This window comes from Ranitomeya variabilis, chromosome 2 (genome assembly GCF_051348905.1).
Source record: "Ranitomeya variabilis isolate aRanVar5 chromosome 2, aRanVar5.hap1, whole genome shotgun sequence".
Lineage (NCBI taxonomy): Eukaryota > Metazoa > Chordata > Amphibia > Anura > Dendrobatidae > Ranitomeya > Ranitomeya variabilis.
Genome location: NC_135233.1, coordinates 663,223,383 through 663,237,683, shown reverse-complemented (window position 1 = coordinate 663,237,683; position 14,301 = coordinate 663,223,383). Strand labels below are relative to the sequence as shown.

At 45.9% G+C, this 14,301-nt stretch overlaps 1 long non-coding RNA gene across 1 annotated transcript in view; it reads right to left on the bottom strand.

The window, feature by feature from the left end:
• The window catches only part of LOC143807562 (uncharacterized), an 89,803-nt gene that overhangs the window by 62,018 nt on the left and 13,484 nt on the right, over nucleotides 1–14,301 (bottom strand). Inside the window, exon 2 of the long non-coding RNA XR_013221766.1 lies at nucleotides 2,133–2,192. This is a non-coding gene — a long non-coding RNA (uncharacterized LOC143807562). The remainder of the gene's footprint in view (nucleotides 1–2,132; nucleotides 2,193–14,301) is intronic.

Here is a 14,301-nt window from a genome sequence, read left to right as displayed (position 1 = left end):
GGGTTTCATCTGTCATGTCACTCAAAGATTTAGATGGATACCCCAAAAGGAAGTGCTCAGCATAGAGCGCCGGATAAATGTGATCCCAAATGTTATGCAAAATATTCCCAATAAAAGCGTCAACTCAATTGACAAAGAAAGCCCCCACTCGGGTCCGTCATCTGTTAAGGTACCGTCACATTAAGCGACGCTGCAGCGATATCGACAACGATGCCGATCGCTGCAGCGTCGCTGTGTGGTCGCTGGAGAGCTGTCACACAGACAGCTCTCCAGCGACCAACGATCCCGAAGTCCCCGGGTAGCCAGGGTAAACATCGGGTTACTAAGCGCAGGGCCGCGCATAGTAACCCGATGTTTACCCTGGTTACCAGTGTAAAAGTAAAAAAAAACAAACAGTACATACTTACATTCCGGTGTCTGCCGCGTCCCCCGGCGCTGTGCTTCTCTGCACTGTGTAAGCGCCAGCCGGAAAGCACAGCGGTGACGTCACCGCTGTGCTTTGCTTTACGGCCGGCACTGACACATTCAGTGCAGGAAGCTCTGAGCAGCAGCGCGGACGCCGGGGGACCTGACAGACATCAGAGGGTGAGTATGTAGTGTTTTTTTTTTTACTTTTACAATGGTAACCAGGGTAAATATCGGGTTACTAAGCGCGGCCCTGCGCTTAGTAACCCGATATTTACCCTGGTTACCATTGTAAAACATTGCTGGCATCGTTGCTTTTGCTGTCAAACACGACGATACACGCCGATCTGACGACCAAATAAAGTTCTGGACTTTCAGCAACGACCAGCGATATCACAGCAGGATCCAGATCGCTGCTGCGTGTCAAACACAACGATATCGCGTCACGGATCGCTGTCGTTATCGTTGCAAAGTCGTTTAGTGTGAAGGTACCTTTAACGGAAATATAGGGGGGCTCCCAATACTGAGCCGTTTTATTTTCACGGCTCAACATAATAAACTTCTGTGGAGTTTCAAGGAGTTAACCACACAGTTAGATAAGTTCCCTGAGGGGGTCTAGTTTCCAAAATGGTGTCACTGGTGGAGGGGGAAGGGAGGGGGGGGGTGAGGGTTTCCACTATTTAGCACATCAGGAGCTCTCCAAACGAGACATGGCGTGTGCTAATTATTACAGCAAAAAGTCAAATAAACGCTCCTTCCCTTCCAAGCCCTGTAGTGCACCCAAACAGTAGTTATTAGGTATCGGCGTACTCAGGAGAAATTGCACAACAAATAGTATAGTCCATTTTCTCCTGTTACCCTTGTGAAAGTAAAAAAAATGGGTCCAAGGGAAAATTTTGGGGAAAAAGCTAACTGTTAATTTTTTTTCTTTCCACATTCCATTAATTCCTGTAAAGCACCTAAAGGGTTACACTTTTTGAATGTGGTTTTCAGCACCTTGAGGGGTGCAGTTTTTAGAATGGAGTCACTTTTGGGTATTTTCTGTCATATAGGCCCATCAAAGTCACTTCAAATGTGATCCGTAAAAAACAGGTTTTGTAAATTTTGTTGGAAAAAGTCAATAGTAGACATGTAGCAAATGTTATTTATTAACTATTTTGTGTGACATGCCTCTCCGATTTAAGGGCATGAAAATTGTTTGAAAATTGCAAAATGTTTGCCAAATTTCTGATTTTTCACAAATGAACCCGAGGCATATCAAAGAAATGTTACCACAATCATGAAGTGCAATATTAAAAAAAAAATAAAATAAATAAAAAAAAAAAACCACAATCCCAGAATCAGTGGGACCCATTGAAGTGTTCCAGAGTTATGACCCCAAAGTGACAGTGGTCAGAACTGAAAAAGAATCGTCCTGGTCAGGAAGGTGAAAACAGGCTTTGGGGTAAGGGATTAAGGGTATACAATTAAGTTTAAAAATGGCAAATTTTTCAAAATTTTCTGAAAATGTTGAATATTTTTCATGAATAAAGACATAACAATCTACATTTACCAGTAACAACAGGTACAATGTTTTACAAAATTTACAAAAAGAAAATCACAATCTCAGAATCATTGGCATTACAAAGTGACGTGTCAGACTTGAAAAATTGTGCTGTCAGGAAGGTTAATACTGATTACCACGAGACAGGACTAAGAAATATGGAATGGTAATGAGCAGTACATACCAATGGGTGACAGAGCAGGCTAGTCATAGCAGACAGGGTCCTCTCCCTCACTTTTCCCTTCTGTATAGCAATTAAAGGAAATACTGGTTAGTCAGGGTGATAAAATAATGTATTTAACATGTATGTGTGTGATATATTTACGCATATAAATATAATTTTTCACTGCTCAGCATAAAAGGAATACAACCCCTTCAAAAAGTAGGATTTTAATTAATACCTTACTGACCGCAAGAACAATTTCTAAAATGACGACAAGGGGGAGTTTCACACTTTTTTTGACCCATAGCATGAAAAGTTAATATTATAACTTTCATTACAAAATCTTCAATTTTACTCAGATTAGTTGATGCAAAAAAGAGTACACACTACAGCAAAACTACTACATCTAGTATTTTGTATGAACTCTATGATTGCTCAGGACAGCACAAAGTCTTCTAGACATGGAATTAATAAGTTGGTGATATATTTTAACATTATCTTTTTCCATACTTCCAGAATGACCTTTTTAGAGCCTAGATGAAGAGCGAATCTCTACTTGTCTCTTCAGAATTCCCCCACAGGTGTTTCGGTTAGGTTCACACAGTGACAGAGGTACAGTGGGGCAAACATACTAAAAGGGGGGGTGTGGAGCAAACACATTTTGTGCCATATGGTGGCTTTCACGGCCATTTGACCGTGTGAGGGGGGAGCTGTTTGGCATCATAACTTTGCGTCTGGGAGTAACTTTGGGGAATCATACCGTGTGTACACGTATGGAGAGGACAAAAGGGGGCACCAGAAAATGTGTGGGGTGAACAGTGGAGTCATCATGCTGTAAGGGGCATCATACTATATATATGGTTGCTGTGATGGCCTTATACTGTGTGTGGGAGGGAGCTTTGGGGCATTGCACATTCTAAAAATCAATAAATTATATAGTTTTGATTGGCTACTCCTAGTAAGAACACATCTACTATATAATTGTCTAAGGGTCACTTCCGTCTTTCTGTCTGTCTTGGAAATCCCAAGTTGCTGAATGGTCGCGGCAAAACGGCCACGACCAATCAGCGATGGGCACAGTCTGGCGGCAAAATGGCCACTCCCTACTCCCCTGCAGTCACTGCCCGCTCTATACTCCCCTCCAGTCAGCGCTCACACAGGGTTAATGGCAGCGTTAAAGAACCGCGTTATGCAGCGGTGTAACGCACTCCGTTAATGCTGCTATTAACCCTGTGTGACCAACTTTTGACTATTGATGCTGCCTATGCAGCATCAATAGTAAAAAGATCTAATGTTAAAAATAATTACAAAAATAAAAAATCATTATATTCTCACCTTCCGTCGCCTTTCCCGCTCCTCGCGATGCTCCGGTGACCGGTCCATGCATTGCGGTCTCGCAAGATAATGTCGTAGCGGTCTCGCAGTCTGCACTCTTGGGACCGGAGCGTCGCGAGGAGCATCAGTAAACGCCTGAGCTGGATCCGGGGGGCCGACGGAAGGTAAGTATATAACTATTTTTTATTTTAATTATTTTTTAAACAGGGATTTGGTGCCCACATTGCTATATACTACGTGGGCTGTGCTATATACACTAAGTGGCTGTGGTATATATTACGTGGCTGGGCAATATACTACATTGCTGTGCTCTATACTACGTGGCCTGTGTTATATACTGCATTGTACTACGTGTCTGTGCTATTTACTACGTGGGCTATGCTATATACTACGTGGGATGTGCTATATACTACGTGGGCTGTGCTATATACTACGTGGGCTGTATTATATACTACGTGGGCTGTGCTATATACTACGTGGGCTGTGCTATATACTACGTGGGCTGTACGCTACTTGGCTGTGCTATATTTCTCTGTATCTGTGCATCATGAATCGTGGTATGTGTTAAAGAGGGGGGCCCACTGAGACTTTCGCCCGGGGCCCTCAAACACCTGGAGCCGGCCCTGGCTTCACTGATTGTTCAGCGGGCGTGTGTTGTGAACTCTGTTTTTGGGCTCCCTCTTGTGGTCACAACTGGTACTGTGTGAGTGCTGTCTTTGGGCTCCCTCTGGTGGCTCTTTGTGTCATTCTGCAGGTCTGAGGCAGGATCAGCTGTCTCGTTATCTCTTAGCTGGTTTCCTATTTAGTTCACCTGGACTCTCAGTTGTTGCCTGCTGTCAATGTCTTCAGTGCTATTTTGGAGCTCTCCTGCAGTCCTTCGTTATCAGTCTCTTCAAGAGAAGCTAAGTTTTGCTTGGTTCATTTTTTGACCATCAGTGGGCACATGTTTCTTGGTTTATTTTTGTCCAGCTTGCTAATATGTGATTTCTTTGCTTGCTGGTAGCTCTAGGGGGCTGAGTTTCTCCCCTCACACCGTTAGTTGGTGTGGGGGTTCTTGTATTCTCAGCGTGGATATTTTGCATAGGGTTTTTTACTGACCGCACAGTTCCCTATCTGTCTTCTGCTATCTAGTATTAGCGGGCCTCATTTGCTTAATCTGTTTTCATTTCTACGTTTGTGTTTTCCCCTTACCTCACCGTTATTATTTGTTGGGGGCTTCCTATATCTTTGGGGTGATTTCTCTTGAGGCAAGTGAGGTCTTACTTTCCCTCCAGGAGTAGATAGTTTCTCAGGCTGCGTCGAGACGTCCAGGATTTTAGGCACGTTCACCGGCTTCCTTTAGTGTGTTGATTAGGATCAGATTTGCGGTCAGTCCAGTTACCACCTCCCTAGAGCTCGTGTCTATGTTCATAAACTTAGCTAGCCCGTTTTGTGATCCTCAGCCACTAGGATCATAACAGGCGTGACCAATCAGTGACAGGCGTAGTCCGCCCGCGAATTGGCGCGGAATTTGAACCACGCTTTGCTAATTGGTTGCGGCCGCATCCTGTGTATAAATTGCATTATTCTGAAAACTTCATAAATAAACTACATACACATTCTAGAATACCCAATGCGTTAGAATCGGGCCACCATCTAGTGTTACAATAAGCTCTATTAGCAGTGGCAGTTGATCAACATATTTAATTCTGATCAATAGTAAGCAGTAAAAAATATATAATAAACTTTGCTTAATATTTCTACTAAGATTCTTAAATTCAATGTGTTGGTTTAGCCCTGCACAACAGTCACAGTCACTCATGTGAGCCATTGAGAAAACTAAATTGCCGATCCCTGATCCATGCTCTCTCTTAAAGGGAATATGTCAGCTGGTTGTTGCAATGTGATCTGAAGACATCAGGAGATAGAGGCTGAAACACAGAATTCAGAGATGTGTTACTTGTCAAATTATGTGTTGTTGCTTACTGTGAAGGATTTATCACGAGGAGACTAACATTGCTGGACCACACTAATCCAGCAACACCCCCTCCTGTGAAGGAGCTCACTGTCTATGGACTTTGTACATGGAGCGACTGGTGTGGGCGGGGGGCAGCTCTCTCAGCTCTGCTTCATTCTGAATCCAAAAGCTCTGATTGTGTCAGAACTAGTGTTGAGCATTCCGATACCGCAAGTATCGGGTATCGGCCGATATTTGCGGTATCGGAATTCCGATACCGAGATCCGATACTTTTGTGATATCGGGAATCGGTATCGGGATCGATATTAATGTGTAAAATAAAGAATAAAAAATATTGATATACTCTCCTCTCCGACACAGCCTGGACCTAACCGATGTAACCGGCAGCTTCCGTTCCTAAGAATGAGCGCTTGAAAGACCTTAGATGACGTCGCGGCTTGCGATTGGTCGCGTGAGCGGTCACGTGACCGCCACGCGACCAATCACAAGCCGCGACGTCATCTAAGGTCTTTCAAGCGCTCATTCTTAGGAACGGAAGCTGCCGGTTACATCGGTAAGGTCCAGGCTGCGTCGGAGAGGTGAGTATATCAATATATATTTTTTTTATTCTTTATTTTACACATTAATATGGATCCCAGGGCCTGAAGGAGTTTCCTCTCCTTCAGACCCCGGGAACCATACAGGATACCTTCCGATACTTGGTGTTCCATTGACTTGTATTGGTATCGGGTATCGGTATCGGCGATATCCGATACTTTTCGGGTATCGGCCGATACTATCCGATACCGATACTTTCAAGTATCGGACGGTATCGCTCAACACTAGTCAGAACTGTTGCAACCAGTAATCTAAGTGATACATGGTGGAATTCAGCTTCTCTTTACCTACATTACGCTGCTCTAAAATGAGGTAGCAAAAACATGCTGACAGATGTCCTGGAAGTATTTCGCTGTGTTCCGGGACACAGTACGCGGGCGCATGCGCAGTAATGCTTTTTGGCTTTGCCCGCAGTAGGGCAAAGCATACTGCACGTGCGCCACTGAAGAATGCATGGCGCACGCTCCAACTATGGCGCACGCATACTGGTATTCACTAAAATATTGCGGAAAACAAGGACGGACAGGGTGGCGAAATGACGAGGATACGCCGCCCATCTGACCGGTAACAACTCATTTTAATATCCTGCCAATTTGAGGCGACAGGTTCCCTTTAATTTCTCTGTAATAGCGCACCGTGTCAGCCGCAGCCGGCGACTTCCAGCAGCGACCGGGCGGTCACGTGTGATCGATACTTAAGAGAAAAGAATATTCACCTCTTTCCACTCCCATAGGCGTGGAGCGCAGTGAATATTCATTTCCTTAAGTAACTGGGACACGTGACCGCACGGCGGATGTGGCTGACACTGTGCAAGCTACTTAACAGCAATATTCATTGCCCTCCACGCACATAGTCCCGGTGTGGAGAGCAGTGAGTATTCCAGAAGTTGTGCCCTGCTTGCAAGCTGCGCATGATGTCCCTGCCATGCGCTGCTTACAAGCATAAAGCAGCTGCTGGCATCAGAACAAGACACAGACGCTGCAAAAGGAACATAGGAAGGGCAAGTAGCATATATATACCGGATTACTCACCGGTAATGCTCTTTTATAGAGCCCACGACAGCACCCACTGAGAGAGGGGATCCGCCCCTGGGAACAGGAAACCTACAGAGAGATAAAAGGGGCGGCCCCCCCTCGCTCCTCAGTTGTTTTACAGAGAATAAGGAGGAACCGCCGCCAGGTTTTTTAGTTTAACAGGTTTAGTTATATATACATATTTACAACTTCATATCATCTTACTCTATTATATACATCTCCCTACAAGACACCACGTGCAACTAAATAAAGAAAAGGGAGGGAATCGAATGGGTGCTGTCGTGGGCTCTATAAAAGAGCATTACCGGTGAGTAATCCGGTATTTTCTATTCGCCACGACAGCACCCACTGAGAGATTTACAGAGATTATAGATTGGGTGGGTTAACTGAGCCGAGAACCGATACCCCAAAGGTTAGATCAGAAGCAGCAGATAGGTCTAGTCTATAGTGCTTATAGAAGGTATTAGGCGAAGACCAAGTTGCAGCCTTACATATAAGGTGTATTGGCACGTTCGCTCTTTCTGCCCAGGAAGTCGATACGGCCCTAGTGGAGTGTGCTCCGATATGCAGAGGAGGATCTCTTCCCTTAGATCTGTACGCCAAGATTATAGCATCCCGGATCCAGCGCGACAGTGTGCACTTTGTGACTCTGGATCCCTTGTTTTTCCCCTGAAAAGACACAAAGAGAGCCCTACTCTCCCTCCAGTCCCTAGTTCTTTCTATATAGGTTAGAATAGCTCTTTTAACGTCTAGGGTATGAAGCCTAGCTTCTTCTGGAGTCGAGTGGTTCTCATAAAAGGTAGGTAACAAGATCTCCTGAGACCTATGAAAACTAGTGGCTACTTTAGGGAGATAACATGGATCTGTTTTTAAAACTATTCTGTCAGAAGTCACTGATAGGAATGGAGGATCTACTGATAAGGCATGGAGATCACTCACCCTTCTGGCAGATACTAATGCCACTAGTAATATCGTTTTTAATGAGACATGCTTCAGAGAGGCTGTCTGAAGAGGCTCAAAAGGGCTTTGTGTCAATGCATCCAGGACTAACGTCAGATCCCACTGAGGAATCTGTGGAACCTTAATAGGTTTTGATCTCTCGCAAGCGGAAATAAACCTAGATATCCATCTATTGCCTGCAACATCAGAATTAAACAGAGCTCCTAGAGCCGAAATTTGGACCTTTAATGTGCTAACCGAGAGTCCCAAGTCCAGACCCTTCTGTAGAAATTCTAATATTGAGAATATAGGAACTTCCGAAGAGAGTTGTGCAGTATGGAATTCAAGAAATTTCTTCCAAATCCTAACATAAATTCTGGTAGTGGAAGGCTTTCTACTCCTCATGAGGGTATTAATTAACCCCTTAGAGAACCCTCTAAACTCTAGTAATTGCCTCTCAAATTCCAGACAGTCAAGTTCATTCCTTTTACTTGAGGATGTAGGAACGGCCCCTGAGATAGAAGGTCCTTGGTCTGAGGCAGAATCCAGGGGTCTGAAATTGACATCGCTCTGAGCCACGAAAACCATGGCCTCTTGGGCCAGAATGGGGCTATCAGTAGAACTCTTGCCCCTTCTTCCCTTATCTTTCTTATGACCACAGGCAGTAGATTCCATGGAGGGAATGCATAGGCTAGGTCGAATGCCCATGTTATATGGAGGGCATCGAATATGTCCGGATTGTCCTCTCTGCATAGAGAGGCGAACATCCTCACCTGACGGTTTGCCCGTGTGGAGAACAAGTCTATCTGGGGTACACCCCATTTGGCTGTTATTAACTTGAACACTTCCCTGTTGAGCATCCATTCCCCCTGATGCAGAGTGTGGCGGCTGAGGAAGTCTGCACGAAGGTTGTCTATGCCTCTGATATGAACCGCCGACAAGGATAGTAGGTGACCTTCGGCTAGCTCCATGGTGTCCGAAGCAACTCCCATAAGATTTTCTGACCGAGTACCTCCTTGACGGTTCAGATAGGCCACTGCGGTTGTGTTGTCGGAGAAGACCCTTGTGTGAGCCTCTCAGCTGAGGGAGAAAGTGGAGCAGGGAATAAAATATAGCTTTCAACTCTTTTACATTAGAGGAATTCTCAAGCTCTGCATAAGACCAGAGACCCTGGGCTACCTGATCCTGAAAGTGTGCCCCCCAGCCATCGGGACTAGCATCCGTGGTAACATTAGTGGATGAAGTGATAACCCATAAAACTCCCTTAGATAGATTGCCCCAATCTAACCACCATGCAAGGGAGTGTATCACATCTGACGTTAGAACGACTGTGTCATCCAGCTCTCCTTCCTTCCTAATGTCCTCTTGTAATACAAATTTCTGTAGCTGTCTAGTGTGGAATTGCGCCCATTGGACTGCGGGAAGACAAGAAGTCAGGGAACCTAATAAAGACATGGCATTCCTTAATGACATACTACGCTTACTGATGGCTATACTCACTTTATGTATTATGGTGGTCTTTTTCTCATCAGGAAGCCTACATATCTGGTCAACCGAGTCCAATAGGAGCCCCAGAAATTTCTGACATGTCACTGGCTGGAGCCTGGATTTTTCCCAGTTTATAATCCAGCCCAGTTTTTGCAAAGAAAATACTACTTCCCCCAACCTCTTCTCACACTGTAGGGAATCTTTACCTACAATCAACAGGTCATCTATATACGGAATTACTAGTGTGTCCCTTACTCGTAGGAAGGACATTACTTCTGATAGTAACTTGGTAAAAACCCTTGGAGCCATGGATAAACCAAATGGCATAGCCCGGTATTGTAGGTGACAGACCTGCCCATCTATAACCACTGCTACCCGGAGAAATTGTTGGTGTAACTGGTGTATGGGGAGATGGTAGTAAGCATCCTTAAGATCCAATACTACCATGTAACAATTTGGAAACAAATTTTTAATAGCTGAACGAATAGATTCCATTTTAAATGTTCTGGGTTTTATAAAGGAATTCAATTTTCTCAAATTGATTATGGTTCTGAAAGAGCCGTCGGGCTTAGAAATTAGAAACAGGGGGGAGTAGAAGCCCTTCCCTATCTGGGATGGTGGCACCTTTATTAATACGTGTTTGGATATGAGGGATTTAATTTCCGTTTCAAGGGCCTCCTGCTGAGGCCTAGATTTTAAGGATGTAAGAAGGAAGGAATCCGGAGGTGTTTGGATGAAGTCTAAAACGAGGCCTGAAGATACTAAATTGATGGCCCATGGATTGACCGTTATTTTCTTCCATTGCTCTGCAAACTCTAGAAGTCTAGCCCCCACTGGCAGAACTGGGTCAACGGAATTTATCCGCTGGCTTAAAGGGACGTTTATTGAACAAATTTCCTTTTTGTTTAAATTCTTTATTATTATTCCACCGGTCTTTAAAGCCTCCCTTTTTGCCGAACGGTGGCTTCCTGAACGCCCTTCTGTAAGAAGAAATAAAGGGATTAGGGAACCCCTTCTTCCTTTCACCCGCCTTAGTGAGTATTTCATCTAATATTGTTCCGAAGAGGTACTCACCCTGACAGGGTATGGCACACAATTTTGACCTGGACTGGGCATCTCCTTTCCAGTTTTTTAGCCATAAGGCTCTACGAGCCGTATTAGTAAGACTGGCCGTTCTGGCCGCCAGACGGAGTGAGTCAATAGAGGCATCAGAAATAAATGCCGCCGCCCCTTTAATTAAAGGAATAGCAGAGCGCAATTTTTCCCTGGATACCCCAGTTTTGATGTTTTGGTCCAGCTGGTCGAGCCAAACTAGCATAGACCTGCTAGTAGATGTGGCTGCAATTGCAGGTTTAAAGGCAGTTACACAGGCCTCCCATGACTTTTTAAGTATTGTGTCAGATTTCCTGTCCATAGGATCTGATAAGGAACCTGCATCTTCCACTGGCAGGGAGGAACGGCGGGAGGTGGATGCCACAGCCGCATCCACTTTAGGTACTTTGGACCAAGTGGTCAAGTCCTCATCATCAAAGGGGTACCGCCTTTTACACGAGACTGGCACAAACCCCTTTTGTCCTTTACTCCATTCCCGTTTAACCAGGTCCTTGATGGCCTGATTCACCGGAAACACATGGCCTTTCTTCTGCGAAAGACCAGCAAACATAGCGTCCTGAGGTGTCTGAGGTTCTTTAGACTCTGATACCCCCATAGTACCTCTCACTGACTTAATCAGATTATTTACACTGTCTGTAGGGAAACAGACGTAATCCTCGTCATCCGAGGAGCCCGATCTCTGAGAAACGTCTGAGCTGACCTCCCCACTTTCTGCTGACATGTCTGCTGCAGGTGAAGGCGCTTTCCTGCCTCTTTTCTCAACAATCACCGCCGGACTACCTCCCAAGGACTGAAGTTCTTCCCTAATCATGAGACGAATTTCTTTCATCCTGACAGAACTTTCCTGCTGTAAGGTGTAATCTATGCAACTCTGACACAATTTCTTAATATAGGAGTCCGGCAGGGGCTCATTACACATCGCACACTGCTTGTGCCTAGATTTCTCCGTCCGCTTACCCTATAAGATAGAAGTAGGAGAAACTACCATTAGTCCCCATAAAGCCCGCTACGCATTCACCCAGGAGTAAGGTTAAATACCGTCTGCCGGGTTGTACGATCAGCTTTCGGTGCAGAGCGGCCTGACTTTTTCCCCGATTTCTCAGTGGAGTCACTCCTCTTTGAGTGTCCACTGCCTTTTTGGGCATCACCACTAGGCAGGATTGAATCCTCCAGTGGGCGCTCGATATCCTCCTGGGACGACATGTTGCGCAACCAGGAGTGCTCTGAACTGCCTTATATAGCACCGCTTGCCCACAGCTGAGAAAACACTCCCTTTTTTTTTTTTTTTTTCAGTACCTGATTATCAGGGGAGATTAGCGATTAGCCCTGGCTTCTCCAGCCGCAGATGCTTTGCAGTAATTACTGGCACAATAGCGCCTGTAGTCGAGCCCAGGCTGCCCCCGCGATCCCGGAAGTTTCAGCCCAGCACTTCCGGGACGCCGATGCTACTGCGCATGCGCCCGCGTCTCTGCTGCACGCTGGAAGATGCCATGGTAAGTGCTGCACCTGCAGCTACCAGTAATTCAATACCTCCACTCCGGAGGGACCAGGAGGGGAAAAAACCCACCGGGGAGACGTCCACATACCCCCGGAGTATATTACCTGACCCAGGTCCGGCCGGACGAGGAAGGTCGGTATCCTCATACAACGGTGTCCCAGCAGGGAGACCGTTGATAACTACCAGGCAATGCAGCAGCATCAGCAGATGAGGGGTGGCCCGCAGGATCATTCCCGTCTCTGTCTACCCGCTCTGGAGCCCCTGCCGCTCAGCAGAGTCGTACAGGCGGCAGTCCAGGCGGGCTTTCCTCTTCATAGTTACTCCATAGAGTCTTCTCTGTGGGTTCCAGTCTAGGAACAGGAAACCAACTGAGGAGCGAGGGGGGGCCGCCCCTTTTATCTCTCTGTAGGTTTCCTGCTCCCAGGGGCGGATCCCCTCTCTCAGTGGGTGCTGTCGTGGCGAATAGAAAAAAAAAAAAAAAAAAAAAAAAAATATATATATATATATATATATATATATATATATTGTAGCGTGGCTAAAGGGTGTCTAATCGACGGGAGATATGTGTCGCATAGATGGCTTGCCGCTGTGATGTAACCATAGCTACCTATATGTCTGTCAGGACCTGTGGTGATGTCAGACCACATGGCTAATCATGTGATGGGTTACTGGGTGTGGTTAGCTCTATATAAGACAGGCTAATGTTTAACACAGTGGATATGTGTGGAGGTGCTAGCCTCCAGTGTGTTAAGGCTTCAGCACTGAGCCTGAAGGAATGGACACTTGTATTTTCCCTTTTGCCTGAGTTAAAGGCTGTTTGTGTTTCCTGTTTATGCTAAACTGGTTTATGAAGCAATAAACCTTTGAACTTTTGTTGGAACCTGCCTCCTAAGTGTCAGCCGTCGCACCTGAGTGAGTGAAATCCCTACAATATATATATTTTCTCCTTTTTTGATGGGAGCCCTGCATACAAGGATAGGAATGAGGAACCATGCATAACAGGAAGGGAAAGAGGGGGCCATGCATACAAGGACTCGAGTATAAGCCGGGTATGCATTGTCTCCTCTTCCCCATCCTGGTCTGCACGGTCTCCTCTTCCCCATCCTGGTCTGCACGGTCTCCTCTTCCCCATCCTGGTCTGCACGGTCTCCTCTTCCCCATCCTTGTATGCATGGCTCAACATCCCTCTCCTTGTATGCATGGCAGCACATTAGCGATGAGCGAGTATGCTCGTTACTCGAGTTTCTCCGAGCATGCTCGGGTGGTCTTCGAGTATTTCGGCGTGCTCGGAGATTTAGTTTATGTCGACGCAGCTGCATGATTTGCGGCTGCTAGACAGCTTCAATACATGTGGGGATTGCCATGTGGAGACCACCCGAGCATACTCGCTCATCACTACCCCACATCCCCATCCTGGTCTGCATGGCTCCACATTCCCATCCTGGTCTGCATGGCTCCCCATCCCCTATCCTGGTCTGCATGGTTTATTTCGACCTTCAAATTTACCACCGTTAGGGATCTTACATTGAGTTCTGCCCAAGAGAATATTATGTTTCTTAGGTCTTGAAGATGATGGTGTCTTGGACCTCCTTGATGTAGGATGAAAGAGACTGTAGTTGAATTGTCGGGAGAATATTCTGACGTGGAGGTTGTTAAGCTGTTGATGAGATCTGCTCAGTGCTTCCCAAACTGCTCTGAGTTCTCTGAAGTTTGAGGAGCTGTCGCTTATCCATGAGGGCCATGTTCCCTGAAGATAGCGACCTTTTATATGAGCTCCCCAGGCGCTGAGACTTGAGTCCATAGTTATATTTATGCATGAAGACACTCGCCAGGGTTTGCCCTGCTGCAGATTTGAGATGTTGATCCACTAGGACAAGGAGCGTCTTCCTTCTATGGTTAAGGATATTTTGTCGTCCAATGACATCTGTTTTCCGTCCCATCTGGCAAGTATGTCTCGCTGTAATCCCCTTGAGTGGAACTGGCTCCACTGGACGCACGGAATGCATGAGGTCATCAGGCCCAGTAGTCTCATGGCCTTCCTGATAGTGGTTTACTGTCTTTTTCCCAACATCTGAGCTTCTAGTGAGATGGCTAGCTGTTTGTGAGCTGGAAGAAATGAATACTCTTTCTCTGAGTCCAGAAGAACCCCCAAGAAGGTTTTCCTCTTTTCTGCTTCTAGACTCGACTTTTTTTAGACCTATTACCCATGCCAGGGTTTCCAGAAGTGAC